General features: G+C 44.6%; 1 protein-coding gene across 5 annotated transcripts in view; it reads left to right on the top strand.

The window, feature by feature from the left end:
• The window catches only part of ZNF536 (zinc finger protein 536), a 576,810-nt gene that overhangs the window by 272,027 nt on the left and 287,678 nt on the right, over window positions 1-17,105 (top strand). For all 5 annotated transcript variants that reach the window (XM_068261011.1, XM_068261010.1, XM_068261013.1 and 2 more), the window contains exon 4: window positions 16,465-16,584. The gene's annotated coding sequence lies outside the window, so the exon portion shown is untranslated. The remainder of the gene's footprint in view (window positions 1-16,464; window positions 16,585-17,105) is intronic.

Below are 17,105 nucleotides of genomic sequence, written 5' to 3'. Positions count from 1 at the left end.
GCTGGTCAGGAGCCGTTTTCATAGGCTCCTGACCCTGTGATCAATGTGAGCTAATTAGATTGGCTCACAGTGATGACAGGTTCAGGAGCCAATGAAATCGGTTCCTGATCGGCTCACAGAGCTCTGCTGTCATACAGCACAGCATAGTGGTACTTAACATTGGGGGGGGGGTTGGGGGTTGAGCAGCACACTGAATACTGGGAAAGATTTTCCCGCCTAACCGCCTTCCACGCCCCCGCACAAACTTCCTACCTGACGCATAACCCCCTTCCCCAACCCCCACATAAACTTCCTAGCTGACGCCTAACCACCTTCCCCACCGCCACACAAACTTCCTACCTGACGCCTAGCCACCTTCCCCACCGCCACACAAACTTCCTACCTGACGCCTATCCACCTTCCCCACCCCCCGCACAAACTTCCTACCTAACGCCTAACTGCCTTCCAAGCCCCCGCACACAAACTTCCTGCCTGGTGCCTCACCGCCTTTCCAGCCCCCTGCACAAACGTCCTACCTGAAGCCTAAGCGCCTTTCCCGCTCCCCGCACAAACTTCCTTCCTGTCGCCTAACCTCCTTCCCTGCCCCCGCACAAACTTCCTATTTGCCATCTAACCGCCTTTCCCACAGCCCGCACAAGCTACCTACCTGCCGCCTAACCGCCTTCCCCGCCCACTGGACAAACTTCCTACCTGACGCCTGACCCTAACCGTCCCCACCCCCGCACAAAAACCCTAGATAGGCCTCAATTCACTAAGCTTTATCAAACACTTTATCAAACGTTTGACAATTTACCTCATAGGTAAAATCTAATTTTGAATTCACTAAGGTGTTATATGTTTATCAAATGTTTTATCGATAAAACGCTCAATAAATCTATAACACCTTAGTGAATTAAAAATGATATTTTACCCATGAGGTAAATTATCAAACGTTTGATAAAGTGTTTGTTAAAGCTTCGTGAGTGAATTGAGGCCATAATGCCTAACCCAAATTGCATGCTTTGCGGTTCGTAGTCAGTGGAAAGGGTGCCTGCGCCAGCCACTCTCTAACTGCTGTATGTAGGTAACAATAGGTAGGGTAAGGGGTCTGAGAGAAATATGGCAGCAACTGATTCTGACCGCCTTCCCCACCCCCGCACACATTTTTTTACCTGACGCCTAACCGCCTTCCCCGCCCCCCACACAAACTTCCTACCTAACGCATAACTGCTTTCCATGCCCCCCACACAAACTTCCTACCTGACGCCTAACCACCTTCCCCGCCCCCCACACAAAAATACTACCTGACATAGGTGACAATAGGTAGGGTAAGGAGTCTGAGAGAAATATGGCAGCAACTTATTCTGACAAAGGAAGACAGCATTACAAACTCATACAGGCAATCAAAAAAAAATGAAATGATGGTTTACATGCAATACAAAAAACTTTGTATGTTGCAAGTTATGATATACAGGGAGTTTCCAACTTACGAACGCCTAACTTACGAATGACCCACCGATACAAGCGGCCCAAAAATGCAAAATTCGACTCTGGGAACAAGTTAAACAATTTTCAAAAAGACCTTGTAGTTTTAAAAAAAATTATCTTAAAGAAATGTTTAAATTCAGTAAAACAACATTTTGCTACGGTACTCTGTGCATACCTAAACGGAATCTGAAGTGAAAATAAACGTATGATATAATGATTTGTATGTGTAGTACAGCTAAGAAATAAATCATAAAGTGCAGAGACATGAGTCTAATTTTGTTTCCAGTACAAGAGGAAGAGTTAAGAAACTCCAGTTATTATCTATGCAAAAAAGCCACTGATCTCTATGACTTCCAAAGTCGAAGAGAACTCTGTCTTCTGAAGCTTATTATTATTGTCATATTACTGCCACAAACATGAATCAATTTTATTGGAATTTCACATGAAAGACCAATACAAAGTGGTGTACTCGTGAGAAGTGGAATGAAAATCACACATGATTCCAAACATTTTTTACAAATAAATAACTGCAAAGTGGGGTGTGCGTAATTATTCAGCCCCTTTTGGTCTGAGTGCAGTCAGTTGCCCATAGACATTGCCTGATGAGTGCTAATGACTAAATAGAGTGCACCTGTGTGCAATCTAATGTCAGTTCAAATACAGCTGCTCTGTGACAGCCTCAGAGGTTGTCTAAGAGAATATTGGGAGCAACAACACCATGAAGTCCAAAGAACACACCATACAGGTCAGGGATAAGGTTATGGAGAAATTTAAAGCAGGCTTAGGCTACAAAAAGATTTCCAAAGCCTTTAACATCCCACGGAGCACTGTTCAAGCGATCATTCAGAAATGGAAGGAGTATGGCACAACTGTAAACCTACCAAGACAAGGCCATCCACCTAAACTCACAGGCCAAACAAGGAGAGCGCTGATCAGAAATGCAGTCAAGAGGCCAATTGTGACTCTGGACGAGCTGCAGAGATCTACAGCTCAGGTGGGGGAATCTGTCCATAGGACAACTATTAGTCGTGCACTGCACAAAGTTGGCCTTTATGGAAGAGTGGCAAGAAGAAAGCCATTGTTAACAGAAAAGCATAAGAAAGCCACAAGCCATGTGGTGGACACAGCAAACATGTGGAAGAAGGCTCTCTGGTCAGATGAGACCAAAATGGAACTTTTTGGCCAAAATTCAAAACGCTGTGTGTGGCGGAAAACTAACACTGCACATCACTCTGAACACACTATCCTCACTGTCAAATATGGTGGTGGCAGCATCATGCTCGGGGGGGGGGGGGGGTGCTTCTCTTCAGCAGGGACAGGGAAGCTGGTCAGAGTTGATGGGAAGATGGATGGAGCCAAATACAGGGCAATCTTGGAAGAAAACCTCTTGGAGTCTGCAAAAGACTTGAGCCTGGGGTGGAGGTTCACCTTTCAGCAGGACAACGACCCTAAACATAAAGCCAGGGCAACAATGGAATGGTTTAAAACAAAACATATCCATGTGTTAGAATGGCCCAGCCAAAGTCCAGATCTAAATCCAATCGAGAATCTGTGGCAAGATCTGAAAACTGCTGTTCACAAACTCTGTCCATCTAATCTGACTGAGCTGGAGCTGTTTTGCAAAGAAGAATGGGCAAGGATTTCAGTCTCTAGATGTGCAAAGCTGGTAGAGACATACCCTAAAAAGACTGGCAGCTGTAACTGCAGCAAAAGGTGGTTCTACAAAGTATTGACTCAGGGGGCCGAATAATTACGCACACCCCACTTTGCAGTTATTTATTTGTAAAAAATGTTTCACTTTCGTTTCACTTCTCACGTGTACACCATTGGTCTATCACGTGGAATTCCAATAAAATTGACTAATTTTTGTGGTAGTTATATGACAAAATGTGGAAAACTTCAAGGGGTCCGAATACTTTTGCAAGCCACTGTATATCATTTTTTTTTTTCACTTCAGTCAGTGTCACTTTAAACCTAGTACCACAACTGGCTGAAGAACCCATGTGACCCAGCAATGATAGACTGGATGTTTTTGAAAACTGTCTGCTATTGATTGGCAAATGTTCGGAGCCTAGGAGGTGTTTTTCTAATTGTGACAGGGATATGAGGGATGGGATTATTATTAATACGAGAACACAAATCGCGCACCAGATGGGATCTTTACATTTTTTTTTGTTTGGCTTTACTTTTCAGATCTGCTTTTACAACATGTCTTAAACTGCTCTTGATGCATGGGGCTGTTTATACTGGGGTCTTTGTAGCTGAAATGTTTACGGCAGGCGGGGATGTCTTCAGATATTTTATAGTTATGATATTTGGATAATTGGCAAGAATTGGGGAGGGTTTGTTGAGATTGCAGCCGTCTTGGTGAGCACAAAGTTACTCCGGAGTCTCCATAAACGTATCCAGATCAGTGGTGAAGGCAATCACTGTTAAAACAAAACAACACAAGGGGGAATATCTCTTTAGTGAAATCATTTCCTTTTCTTAATCAAAAGATGACAGGCCCGGCGTTAGCGCTCCCATCTGTAATGTAGCGTACCGGGGACTTGCACACATTGCTGTTTTTTCCATGATTGATACAACGAGAGCGCGTTTCCCACGTAGATATCCCATTTAAAGTTTTAGCTGCCATGGAAATCAAAACAATTCTGGATGGAGATTAGGCTGACTCGCTGCTGTGACAGGACTACAAGTCCCAGAATACCTCAAGTATTTTAACCTCTTACACTCCCCACTCAGCTTACATTTGAAAAAGTTGGGAGCTAATTTAGGCGCGGCGTTCAATAACGATATTACTAGCAATATCGGTAAATAATAATTTAAGTGCAACGGTAAATAACAAAAATGATAAAAAAGTTAAATAATGTAATTGCTGTATTACATTACCGTAAATTTACTGATAATGTTGAACCTAGCTATAACCTAACCTCTACCTACTCTTATACAGAACACTCCACTGGTGGTGCCTAACCCTAAGCCCCCCCCCTGGTGGTGCCTAACCCTAAGACACCCCCGGTGGTGCCTAATTAAGAAGACCCCACCTGGTGGTGCCTAACCCTAAGACCCCCCCTGGTGGTGCCTAACCCTAATACCCCCCCCCCTGATGGTTCCTAACCCTAAAACCCCCCTGGTGGTGCCTAACCCTAAGACCCCCCTAGTGGTGCCTAACCCTAAGACCCCCCCCCCCTGGTGGTTCCTAACCCTAAGACCCCCCTGGTGGTGCCTAACCCTAAGACCCCCCTGGTGGTGCCTAACCCTAAGACCCCCCTGGTGGTGCCTAACCCTAAGACCCCACTGGTGGTGCCTAACCCTAACACCCTTCCTGGTGGTGCCTAACCCTAAGAGCCCCCTGGTGGTGCCTAACCCTAAGACCCCCCTGGTGGTGCCTAACCCTAAGACCTCCCTGGTGGTGCCTAACCCTAACACCCTTACTGGTGGTGCCTAACCCTAAGACCTCCCTGATGGTGCCTAACCCTAAGACCTCCCTGGTGGTGCCTAACCCTAAGACCCCCCTGGTGGTGCCTAACCCTAAGACCCCACTGGTGGTGCCTAACCCTAACACCCTTCCTGGTGGTGCCTAACCCTAAGAGCCCCCTGGTGGTGCCTAACCCTAAGACCCCCCTGGTGGTGCCTAACCCTAAGACCCCCCTGGTGGTGCCTAACCCTAACACCCTTCCTGGTGGTGCCTAACCCTAAGACCTCCCTGGTGGTGCCTAACCCTAAGACCTCCCTGGTGGTGCCTAACCCTAAGACCTTCCCTGGTGGTGCCTAACCCTAAGACCCCCTGGTGGTGCCTAACCCTAAGACCCCCTGGTGGTGCCTAACCCTAAGACCCCCCCATGGTGGTGCCTAACCCTAAAACCACCCTGGTGGTGCCTAACCCTAAGACCCACCTAGTGGTGCCTAACCTTAACACCCTCTGAATTTAGCTTGTCCTACATGACTTTTAGCATTTTCTTTCAGCTCATGTAGGTTTAGCATTTTTGTCTGTATGACCTCATTCAAATCACATCAAAGCATTTCAGTGGAATTGAGATCAGGACTCCAACTAGATAGAGTCGATAGATAGATAGATAGATAGATAGATAGATAGATAGATAGATAGATAGATAGATAGATAGATAGATAGATACGTACAGACAGCTAGATACAATTATATCTTATTTATTTAGAATAATTTTAACATATTGTAAACTCTTTATTGTAATTTTAACATATTATAAAACTTTTTGATACATGGTCAAAAAAAGGAAAGAAATATTTTTCTTTAAAGGACAACTGTAGTGAGAAGAATATGGGGACTGCCATATTTATTTCCTTGAAAACAATACCAGTTGCCTGACAGTCATGCTGGTCTATTTGGTTGCAGTAGTGTCTGAATAACACCAGAAACAAGCCTGCAGCTAATCTTGTCAGATCCGACAATTATGTCAGAAACACCTGATGTGCATATGCTTATTCAGGGTCTATGGCTAAAAGCATTAGAGGCAGAGGATCCGCTGGATAGCCAGGCAACTAGTATTGCTTAAAAAGAAATAAATATGGCAGCCATATACCTCTCTCTTCGGTTGTACTTTAATTCGGTAGGCTCTGTGAAACGAAATGGTTCTGTATTGAAGTCTGCCCCTCCCAAGCATGGCATCTTGGGAAATGTCCCTCTGTAATCGCTGCTTAAAGGGATACTGTAGGGGGGTCGGGGGAAAATGAGCTGAACTTACCCGGGGCTTCTAATGGTCCCCCGCAGACATCCTGTGCCCGCGCAGCCGCTCACTGATGCTCCGGCCCCGCCTCCGGTTCACTTCTGGAATTTCTGACTTTAAAGTCAGAAAACCACTGCGCCTGCGTTGCCGTGTCCTCGATCCCGCTGATGTCATCAAGAGCGCACAGCGCAGGCCCAGTATGGTCTGTGTCTGTGCAGTACACTCCTGGTGACATCAGCGGGAGCGAGGACACGGCAACGCAGGCGCAGTGGTTTTCTGACTTTAAAGTCAGAAATTCCAGAAGTGAACCGGAGGCGGGGCCGGAGCATTGGGGAGTGGCTGCGCCAACACAGGATGTCTGCGGGGGACCATTAGAAGCCCCGGGTAAGTTCAGCTCATTTTCCCCCGACCCCCCTACAGTATCCCTTTAAGTGGACGTCAGCAAAGTTGACTGTTTGAGAAAGTTGAGTTTAAGTTCCAGCAGCAACCAACGCAAATCTTTGTTAAATAGTCTCATCTTATCTCCGTGCCATCTCTGCATGCAAAGGATCTTTTATTCAGAGGATTCAGAGGCATTTTCTTGAAGTGCCAAAGGAGTTCAGTAATCAAAAACAATACATTCTTTTGACTTTTTCACAAGGAAAAAAAAAAAAAAAGAAGTCCCTTCAAACGAGAATGGAACAATCCGTGTGTGTGTGTGGGCTGCAAATGTGCAGAATGCAAACATTTCATAATAAACATCTTTAAATGGACGTCCTTGGCCTGATAGGAGATAGTACATGCTGTGTTAATTAATGCACACTCATGAAAATAAACCACATGCTCACATTCCCTGCCCCCTTTCTTACAAAAAAAAATACAAAAGAGAAGAAAAAAAAAATCATTACATTCATTTGGGTATGACGTGTTGATGGATAAAGTACATTTAACAGGGTAACTTTCAACTCAGCTCGCCAGGTCAAGAAGCACAGAACAAAAAAGCTCACTTAAAAGTAAGTTTTTGACAAGCAAAATATTTACACCAAAGATTTTTCTTTGTTGCCTGTGTGTGTTTTTGTGGTCTGGCAGCAGATACTTAAATTATTCTATCTCAATGCTGCCATAGCGGCTCTTAGCGAATGACGTGTGTTGTTTTAGGTGCTGAGCCTTCAGTAGTAAACTAGCATACACCCTACAACAATTTAAAGGACACCTGAAGTGAAAGGGATTTGGAGGCTGCCATATTTATTTCCTGTTAAACAATACCAGTTGCCTGGCAGTCCTGCTGATCTATTTGGCTGCAGTACTGTCTGAATCACACACCTGAAATAAGCATGCAGCTAATCCAGTCAGACCTAAGTCTGAAACATCTGATCTGCATGCTTGTTCAGGGGCTATGGATAAACGAGGCATAAAATCAGCAGGACAGCCAGGCAATTTGCATTTTTAAAAGGAACTAAAGGTCACTTGAGGAGAGAGTAATATCCAGGTTGCCATATGTATTTCCTTGTAAACAATGCCAGTTTCCTTGCAGTCCTGTTGATCTTCTGGCATAAGTAGTGTTTGAGTCAAAACCCTGGAACAAGCATATGGCTAATCCATTAAAAACTGAGTCAGCTGAGTTAGAGTGCCTGATCTGCTGCATGCTCTCGTCAGGGTATATGGCTAAAAGTATTAGATACACAGGATAAGGAGGGCTGCCAGGCAACTGGTAATGTTTAAAAGGAAATAAATATGGCAGCCTCCATATCACTCTCACCTCGAGTTCCCTATAAAGTGGATCTGAGTTAAACTTTTACTGATTGCATAATTGTGTTCCTTTCATATAGTTTATAGGGCATTCCTCAAGCCAAATACTTTTTTGTTTTGTTTTAATACTCTAATTCCATATAAACTAAACAAGCCCCGCCCAAAGGTTCTCCAAAGAGTCTTGGCACTGTAGCAAGGGCTTATGGGAGCTCAGTCTGGGCAAGAGGAGGCGGAGGTTACTAACCAGAGATTTCAGAGGCAGAGGAGAGGGGAGGAGGTAGGAGTGAAGTTTTCACAGGCTGAGGGCTGGAGTTGTGTATAATGAAGACAAGCAGAACACGGCTGCTCTCATTAGATCACAGGAAGAAATAACCATAAACTGTTGAAGCTGTTTGCAGCTAGATTTGCTGTGTATCTAAACATTAAATAAGATATATAGACAAGTTACTTGTTATAGTTAGTTTTTCATCTCGGATCCGCTTTAAGGATAGGTTAGGGACAGGCCTGCAGGTGAAACTGCAGTTCTTCAGGAAGATAGTATTCAAATTAAATAATACATGCTTGGGCGTAACTACAGGGGAGAAGCCACTGCAACAGCAGAGGGCCGCAACTACTACTTCACTCCCTCTGATAAAGGGGTCCATCCTTCACATCAGGTGTTTTTGTGACTACACTTATGGTTCTTAAAGGGGATCCGAGATGAAAAACTAACTATACCAAGTAACTTTTCTATATATGTTACCTAAAGTTTAGATAATTTACACAGCAAATCTAGCTGCAAACAGCTTCAACAGAATATGATTGATTATTCCTGTGATACAATGACAGCAGCCATGTTGTTTGTAAACATTACACAGAGGCAGGCTTATCTGTATCTTGAGCAAAAAAACCTAATCCCCCCTCCTCCTCCCTCCTCCCCTCTGCCTCTGAAATCTCTGGCTAGTAATCTCCTGCCCAGACTGAGCTCCCATGAGCCCTTGCTACTGCCAAGGCTCTCTGAAACCCTGTGGGCGAGGCTTTTTTAGTTTATAGGGAATTAGAGTATTAAAAGAAAAACAAACAAGTATTTGGCTTGAGGAATGCCCTATAAACAATAGGAAAGGAACACAGTTATGCAATGAGTAAAAGTTCATCTCGGATCCACTTTAAGATTACGATGTGCACACTTGTTTTATGACCCTTGTAACATGGATCCTCAGGCTGTGAGGGTCTCCAGGGTTAAGCAAAATAGTGTGAAGATTGGGGTACCAGTTGTTTTTGATTGACACATACCCAGATTGCTCTAGGCCACGGCTGCTACAAACAGTTATACGCGAGTGTATACAGAGAGGGCGTATGGATGGACAGTGCATAGACAGAGCTCTGACTGAGATCAGTTGGACTTAGAGATGGGGGCTATAGCAGCAAGACCTAGGGGAGGCTGGAGGAGGTACATATGAAATCAATAAAGCCAATATAAGGCTTAACCTGCTCCTGCACAAGTCCCGGCGGCGTTAATTACTATTCCCCCTCCAGGTCCACGTGAATGGTGGGGAATTACAGTGTTTTAAAAGTAACTTCAGCTCTGTCTTCTGACGGCACCGACGCTACTCACTGTGCGCCACTATTGCCGTAATTCCTCTTACAGTCTATGGTGGCGCCGGCTGCGCCCAAATCTCCTGCACTGGATACAACGTGTTCACCTGGAGGTGCCTGTAGACCTTATATAGTAGGGAAGTAAGTATAGCTCATCATATTTAATTGCATATGGCATGCAGCCTTGAATTGGATTGAAATCGACAGGAAGTGCTTTGACTTCTTACTGGTTTGGGCCTCTATTGACCCAATTGTGTGGCCATTGCTAACTTACCATGTTAGCACTTAGCCTACTATGTTGCCTTATGGCTAGCGAATGCAATGCTTAGGAGAACTCACGGAGAAGCATGTGATCAGTTTGAGCAGCTGACAGATTTGTAAGGTTCTTATTTGCTGGCCATGATCATTCGTTAAACCAGGAAGTCATCACAGCAAATCAAAGCCTTACAAATCTATCAGCTGATCAAACTGATCACATGCTTCTCCATGAGCTCTCCTAAGCATGGCCATCCCTACTTATGGCAGATTTCAGTCTGTGGCTAGAGTTGGTCTTTAATCTTGGGTTGTGTTTGTCCATTAACAATGCCAATTAAAGTCTCCCTATTGGATGATCTGTAGCGCACCAGGACAGTTTCTGCCATTGATCTTCCTGATGGGCACCCCCTGTCCCCCAGGGACCTGTACCCAGCAGCACAGATTGCACAGGCAGCGAATTGACATATACGCCATCAGTCTCTGTCTCCCATGCCACCTAGGCAGCGCCAGCTACATCTTGCTGCCTGCTGGGATATAATCCTTCTTTAATAGAATTAGCATCTCTGGCCCATCTCCAATAATATCCCCCATTTCAAGGTCCGGGCGGGGGCTAATGCCAGGTGTACATATGATGTAATTATTGTGACATTATTTAGTGCCTTCAACATTAACCGAACTTAGTTAATAGGCTATGCTTATGATTGTCGGTGATTAGCATATAATTTGCATCTCATTCCCACAAAAAGGTTCTTTGTTTGCGATGCAAAGCCTGCGCCATAATGATATCTTTAGCTTCGTACGGCTTATTTTCTTTAAATGGTGTGGCATAACAATTTAATGTCGCTGTGCAGAGAATGAGCTGTGCGGTCGCACCTTCCGCGGGACGGGACATGGCGCCGTTTCCAGAGAGAACACGGTTAAGTGCTATTTTCATGTCATTTGCCCACAATTCATATACCAAATGCAGCTTGAACAAAAATACGCTGTTTATAGTTTGACAGCCAAGAACATCTGGAAGGATTTATAAAGAATAGGACCTGCTTGTCTGCTCCGCCCCTGCAGCGCATGGATCCATAACACATATACATTCCTTACCCCATGGACCAAAGTAAAGCGTACTCTGGCCAGTCATATGGAGGGAATGAATGCAGAGAAGAGGGTCTTGTGCATCTTTTGGCCTAAGACTCCATTCACACTTGAGCTGAAAAATTGTGATGGTCAGAAATGCTGATTTCTGATTCCACGTACATTCTGATTTCCACCAATTCTGATGAATTTTGCGATTTGCGATTTTCCAATTTCCAAGGAGGCTTTTTTTAGTCATCTTCTGCATTCTCTGATTGGCCAAATAATTCCGAGTTTACTTTACCGAGTAAAAATGAGCGAGTTGTGGTAATGCTGTATTTCTTACTACTAATTTTCCATTTCTCAAAATGTGGTTGTCTTTGTGCTGGGAACCAAAACCAAATGACTAGACTGCATAACTCTACTTTGTGATATAATTACTTTTGAGCGTAAGACGGTTGGCGATTTTCCCCTGTCACCGTATTTCTCTACACAACTTGCTTCTATCATGACATAACAAAGAGGCTGTGAAAACGCCAAAGTTCTTGGGGGCCGCCCATAATCGCAGTGCAGTGTTCCCACCCTGCAGTATTCAATACTCCTGTGTCCAGTGCCTGTGCCCCCCCAACCAACCAATGCTCCCAAGTGCAGTGTTCCATACCCCCCACCCAACCAATGCTCCTGAGTTCAGTGCCCCATATTTCCCACCCAACCAATGCTCCTGAGTTCACTGCCCCATATTTCCCACCCAGCCAATGCTCCTGAGTCCAGTGTCCCATGCCCCCCACCCAACCAATGCTCCTGAGTCCAGTACCTCATGCCCCCCACCCAACCAATGCTCCTGAGTCTACAGCTCTTTACCTACCCCACCAACCAATGCTCTTGAGTGCAGTGCTCCTCAACCAACCAATGCTCCTGAGTGCAGTGCCCATGCATTCCCAACCCAACCAATGCTCCTGAGGGCAGTGCCCCATGCCCCACACCTAACCAATGCTCCTGAGTCCAGTGCCCCATGCCCCCACCCAACCAATGCTTCTGAGTCCAGTGCCCCATGCCCCCACCCAGCCAATGCTCCAGAGGGCAGTGCCCCTGCATTCCCGACCCAACCAATGCTCCCGAGTGCAGTGCCCCTGCATTGCCGACCCAACCAATACTCCCGAGTCCAGTGCCCTATGCCCCACACCCAACCAATGCTCCTGAGTCCAGTGCCCCATGCCCCACACTCAACCAATGCTCCTGAGTCCAGTGCCCCATGCCCCACACTCAACCAATGCTCCTGAGTCCAGTGCCCCATGCCCCACACCCAACCAATGCTTCTGAGTCCAGTGCCCCTGCATTCCCCGCCAACCAATTCTCCTGAGGGCAGTGCCCCTGCATTACCGACCCTACCAATGCTCCCTAGTCCAGTGCCTCATGTTCCTCACCCAACCAATTCTCCCGAGTCCAGTGCCCCATGCCCCCACCCAACCAACCAATGCTCCTGAGTGTAGTGCCCCATGCCCCCACCCACCCAACCAACCAATGCTCCTGAGTGTAGTGCCCCATGCCCCCACCCACCCAACCAATGCTCCTGAGTCTAGTGCCCCGTACCACCGCCAGATCAATCCCCCTCCTGTTCCCACATCCTACAATCAAGACTTTTTAGCCTTTTTGTCCATGAAAATAAAATTTGTTAATCATACCCTGCTAGGGATACTAGTCAATTCTATATCAGGTGCCCCATTTATGGGCCATAAATGAAGCTCAAAGTGGGGTACATGGAATGCTCCCCTTCTTTTAGAACCCGCTTTTTATTTTAAGAAGGTACTGGAACTTGGGAACATTGTCAAGCTAGCTGTAGAACACATAAAACATGTAATTATGCACATTTTTTTCTACGTACAGCTGCAGCTTGTTTCAATGGACATATTGTCCTTCCCTGCTAAATCTCTCTGCGAGTCTCTATGAAATTCACAACACTGCCTGACTATTTGATCCTGCTGTACCTCCCTGGTGTGGACAGCTACCTCCAGCCAACCTGCATAAGCCCATGTGAATCAGCCCTAAAGCAAATTTCTGGGATTTCTTAATTTCAAGATGGCAGCCTTCATGGTTAAAGGATACCCAAACTGACATGTGACATTATGAGATAGACGTGGGAATGTACAGTGCCTAGCACACAAATAACTATGCTGTGTTCCTTTTTTTATTTCTCTGTCTGAAAGAGTTAAATATCAGGTATGTAAGTGGCTGACTCAGTCCTGACTCAGACAGGAAGTGACTACAGTGTGACCCTTACTGATAAGAAATTCAAACTATAAAACACTTTCCTGGCAGAAAATGGCTTCTGAGAACAAGAAAGAGATACAAAGGAGAATTTCTTATCAGTGAGAGTCACACTGTAGTCACTTCCTGTCTGAGTCAGGACTGAGTCAGCCACTTACATACCTGATATTTAACTCTTTCAGGAAGAGAAAGAAAAAAAAGGAACACAGCATAGTTATTTGTGTGCTAGGCACTGTACAAACCCATGTCTATCGCATCATGTCACTTGTCACTTCGGGTATCCTTTAAGAAACAGCAAGTCCTGCAGCAAAGTAAGATGATAAAGCAATTTTCGGTATGCAGAATGTGGCAGAGTTGAGATCAACTAGAGCAGGGGCGCGGGGGGACTAAAGCTGTTTGGGGCCCACAACTACTAACCTTCCCTTCCTCCGATACAGGGAGCTATACTTCAGATCAGGAGTTTTTGTGGCTACACTGGTTATGGGTGTGAAGATACAATGGCCACACTTGTGTTATGAGCCTTGTGAGATGGGCCTCAAGGCCGTAAAGGGCAAAAAGGGGAGACAAGGGAAAGGGTGTGAACATTAGGGGAGGGGGCATAAAACGTTGCTGTGGGGCCCAATGACGTTTAGTTATGCCACTGAACCAGAGGAAAGCTCAGTTTAGGTTTATTGTAAGTAGATAACAGCTGCCTTATTTGGTTGATGACAGGTCTACTTGTTGCTCTTCCTCTGATGCTCTCTAAAACCCTGCACCCCCACCCATAGACATTTCCATATTGATAGCTTTACATCCTAATTGCACACCATTAAAACACTCATTGCTTAAATGTTATAGCCTAAAACAGGAAGAAATTAGCAATCAAAATGCTACCTAGGCCTATTGGCAATTTTGAAGATCTGATGGACACCAACATTCCTATCTGCCACTTTTTTTCTTTTTTTCCAACTTGCCTAATTAACAGCATTCGCCGGACTCAACGACTTGCCGAGGCCTGTTTTCAAATGGCGGCTTAATGAACATATTTGCATGTCATCGGCCCGTGCGCCGGATCAAAATTCGCCGTCCGGGGCGTCTAAGCTCGCATCACTCAAAAACAGCCCGGGCGGATTAGTAAGTAGGTGAAATACAAAAAATAAAAATAATAATAATACACATACAAAAAAAAAAATCTTATTTTGCATCTGACATTAATAACTTTCAGGAGAGCCAGGCATGGTATTTGTGGCTGGACCCCGGACGCGGCCCGGCGTCCTCAGACGCACAAGGGCATCAAGCTGAGAAGCCGACAAGATATGAAAAATAAATCATGCATAATGCAGAAATTCCTACCTTACATGTTAATTAATGTGTGCAATCAATTACTGACGTTACAATAGATGCAGAGCAAAAAAAAAGAAGCAGGGAAGAATGGCAATAACAAAAAAATACCTATACATTTTTATATGCGCCCCCCCCTTCTAAACAAATAGTCTTGGTGCCTCTGAATGCTGTGGAGCGACATGCTTTGAATAACAAGCATCGTAAAATCTAATCAGATTTATAAGGGAAATTGATTGTTGTGGCAGGGAAGAGAGAAAGGCAAATACCGGTAAGCTGCAGTTTAAGTGTTAATTTTTATGCTAATCCACAGTGGCTTGCCATGAAGCAATTTTGTTCGGTGGCACAAGTATAAAATTGTCCCTCGCAGAGAGATGTCACTTTCCCCCAGACCTGAAACGCGTAATTTATTAGGTAGGTTCCTATTAGGAGGTGACATAGTAGTTAGGCTGCTAAGCACACAATGGAGTGTCACTGCTCCTTTTCCAAGGCTGATAGAACAGTGCAACCTTCGTTGGGGCTTTCATACAGTGATACACATGGTGTTTCCTGTTTTATGGACACAGGGTTATTTTAATACAGTTTAATGATCCAATAAGGGCATGGATAAATGGGTTTTTGTTTTTTTTTGCATGTTACATGCTTAAAGAAAAAATTAAAAAGGGAAAAATGGAAAATGCCCCCTCCTTCCCCCAATAAAGTGTTTGCAGAATGCTATTAAGTAATCAATACAGCCTATCGCATCATGATGTCATCTTTAAGACAAGCTGTCACTGACTGCTAACAAAAACTGGCATGACCTTCCTTTCTCTTCCCCTGGAACGGTGACAAAAATCACTTCCAGCTTACGGTTTCGACAGAATCCTTTTTCTCTTTTTTTTTTTTTGCTTTTAATTTTTTTTTTCCGGCAATATCGGATAGAATTAATAGCATTTAGGGTTCTGATGCAATTCACATATAGGTCAATTATATTCACAAACATCTGCTGTGTCACTGGCATTTGCATATAGCATTCATATGTAAATGACGCCCCTGTTTTTTTTTGTTTTTTTGTTTTTTTTTCCTATCCTTCTCTTTTCTTTTTTTCCTCGAGTAATATATTAAAAAATACACACCAGATTTGCATATCAGTTTAGATCGCTGTATTAGAAGCGATTTATCATTCTCTGCCTTCTCGCTAGTTTTTTTTATTTTTCTCTATTCCTTCTTTTAGAATGAAGGAGGAAAAAGAGCACAGAGCAGAGGGAGAACAGTATGGTGAATGATTGGTGTTATATTGGAGTATGCCTGTGATTTATACAAGGAGCCCTTGGTGGGAAGGCTGCCATTTCAGTGCAGCTTACATCCCTTATAAATCAATAATGACACAGATGGACGGGTGATAATCTATTTAGAATGCCTGATAGCAAATATTGTTGTACAGATGATTAGGAGAGTCCATGCATAAGCAGGCAGAGAGAGAGAGAGAGAGAGAGAGAGAGATTTTCCCGATTTCCGTACATGGTAAGTTTAAACGAAAAAAACCCTAAAAGGAAAAAATATAAATAAAATAAAAGTACTCAAGTACTTAGCGGGTAGAAGAGCTACTGGCTCTGAGTGAATCATGAACGTGGAGGTGGGGGTGGAAATAAAATAGGACAAAAGGGTTTTTGAAGCATCTGCCAATACAATGATATCAATTGCCCGTGTCTTTAACAAAACAGGGCCTCTTAATGGAATTGTTAGTTCAGGTGTAAATAGCATTAAAAGCAGCGCTGTCCCAGCTTCCTGACCGCAGCCCCGCTCGGCTAAAATGCAGGTTGTCAGGTCCCGCAGCCGCGTGCGATGGTGATAAATATAAACAGTTATTGATCTGATGAAAATGAAGGATTCTTGTGCCACAAAGCGTTGAGCTTCCCCAGCTAAAGGACGTCACCGGTGGCCTTGCTAACGGGATAGATTTTCAGGACGATTTTATTTCATCCTTAACCTCTTCCTCTAATATTCCTTGACCTCCTACAGAAGACTGCAACTGCTCTGATGTATTACTTTGTGTTTTTTCGTTCACCTTTTTGATATCTTTTTTTTCCCCCTCCTTTTATTTCAGTAACTGGGAGGGAAGACGTTCCACAAGCCAACCTGCCTGGGCCTAGAGGTTGTGCGTCCTGCCCCACCCACCTCATCAGACCGTCTGTCCTTGAAACAAGCATGCAGGTTGGCTGTTAAGGTAAGAAATGCTGAAAATCACTGTTCAAAGTTTTCTCACTGGTGTTCAGAAATGCCTGAATGGGCGGCATATTTCTTTTGCCGTGTTTTGCCTCATAACGGCCGTTTGGCAAGGTAGTCTCTCATAGTGGACTTTAGCGTGGAATCCCCAATGAGTTGGACAAAAGATACTGTGAGTAGCATTCACAAAAACAATAGTGGTCTCCTGGTGGAAGCGGTGGGGGTGGGTGTTAAGACCTAAGAACCAATACTGTGCATTCTAGCATACAACCCTGTCCATTCTAGGACACAGTCCTGTACAAGTCCATCAGTCTTGCTGTCACCACTCTTGAAGATCAAGTGTAAAAAGTATGCATAGGTATAATGGGCAGTTAGGTTTCTCAACTCAGTTCTCAAGTACCCCCAACAGGGCATGTTTTGTTGCGGTTCCAGAGAGGTAGTTAAAGTGTACCTGAGACAGGGGCACATAAAAAAATGATATATACCTGGGGCTTTTTCCAGCGCCCTCCAGGCAGATCGCTC

The sequence above is a fragment of the Hyperolius riggenbachi genome, chromosome 11, assembly GCF_040937935.1.
Source record: "Hyperolius riggenbachi isolate aHypRig1 chromosome 11, aHypRig1.pri, whole genome shotgun sequence".
Taxonomy (NCBI): Eukaryota; Metazoa; Chordata; class Amphibia; order Anura; family Hyperoliidae; genus Hyperolius; species Hyperolius riggenbachi.
The sequence above is the reverse complement of the archived record's forward strand: the minus strand, read 5'-3'. Positions and strand labels throughout refer to the sequence as shown.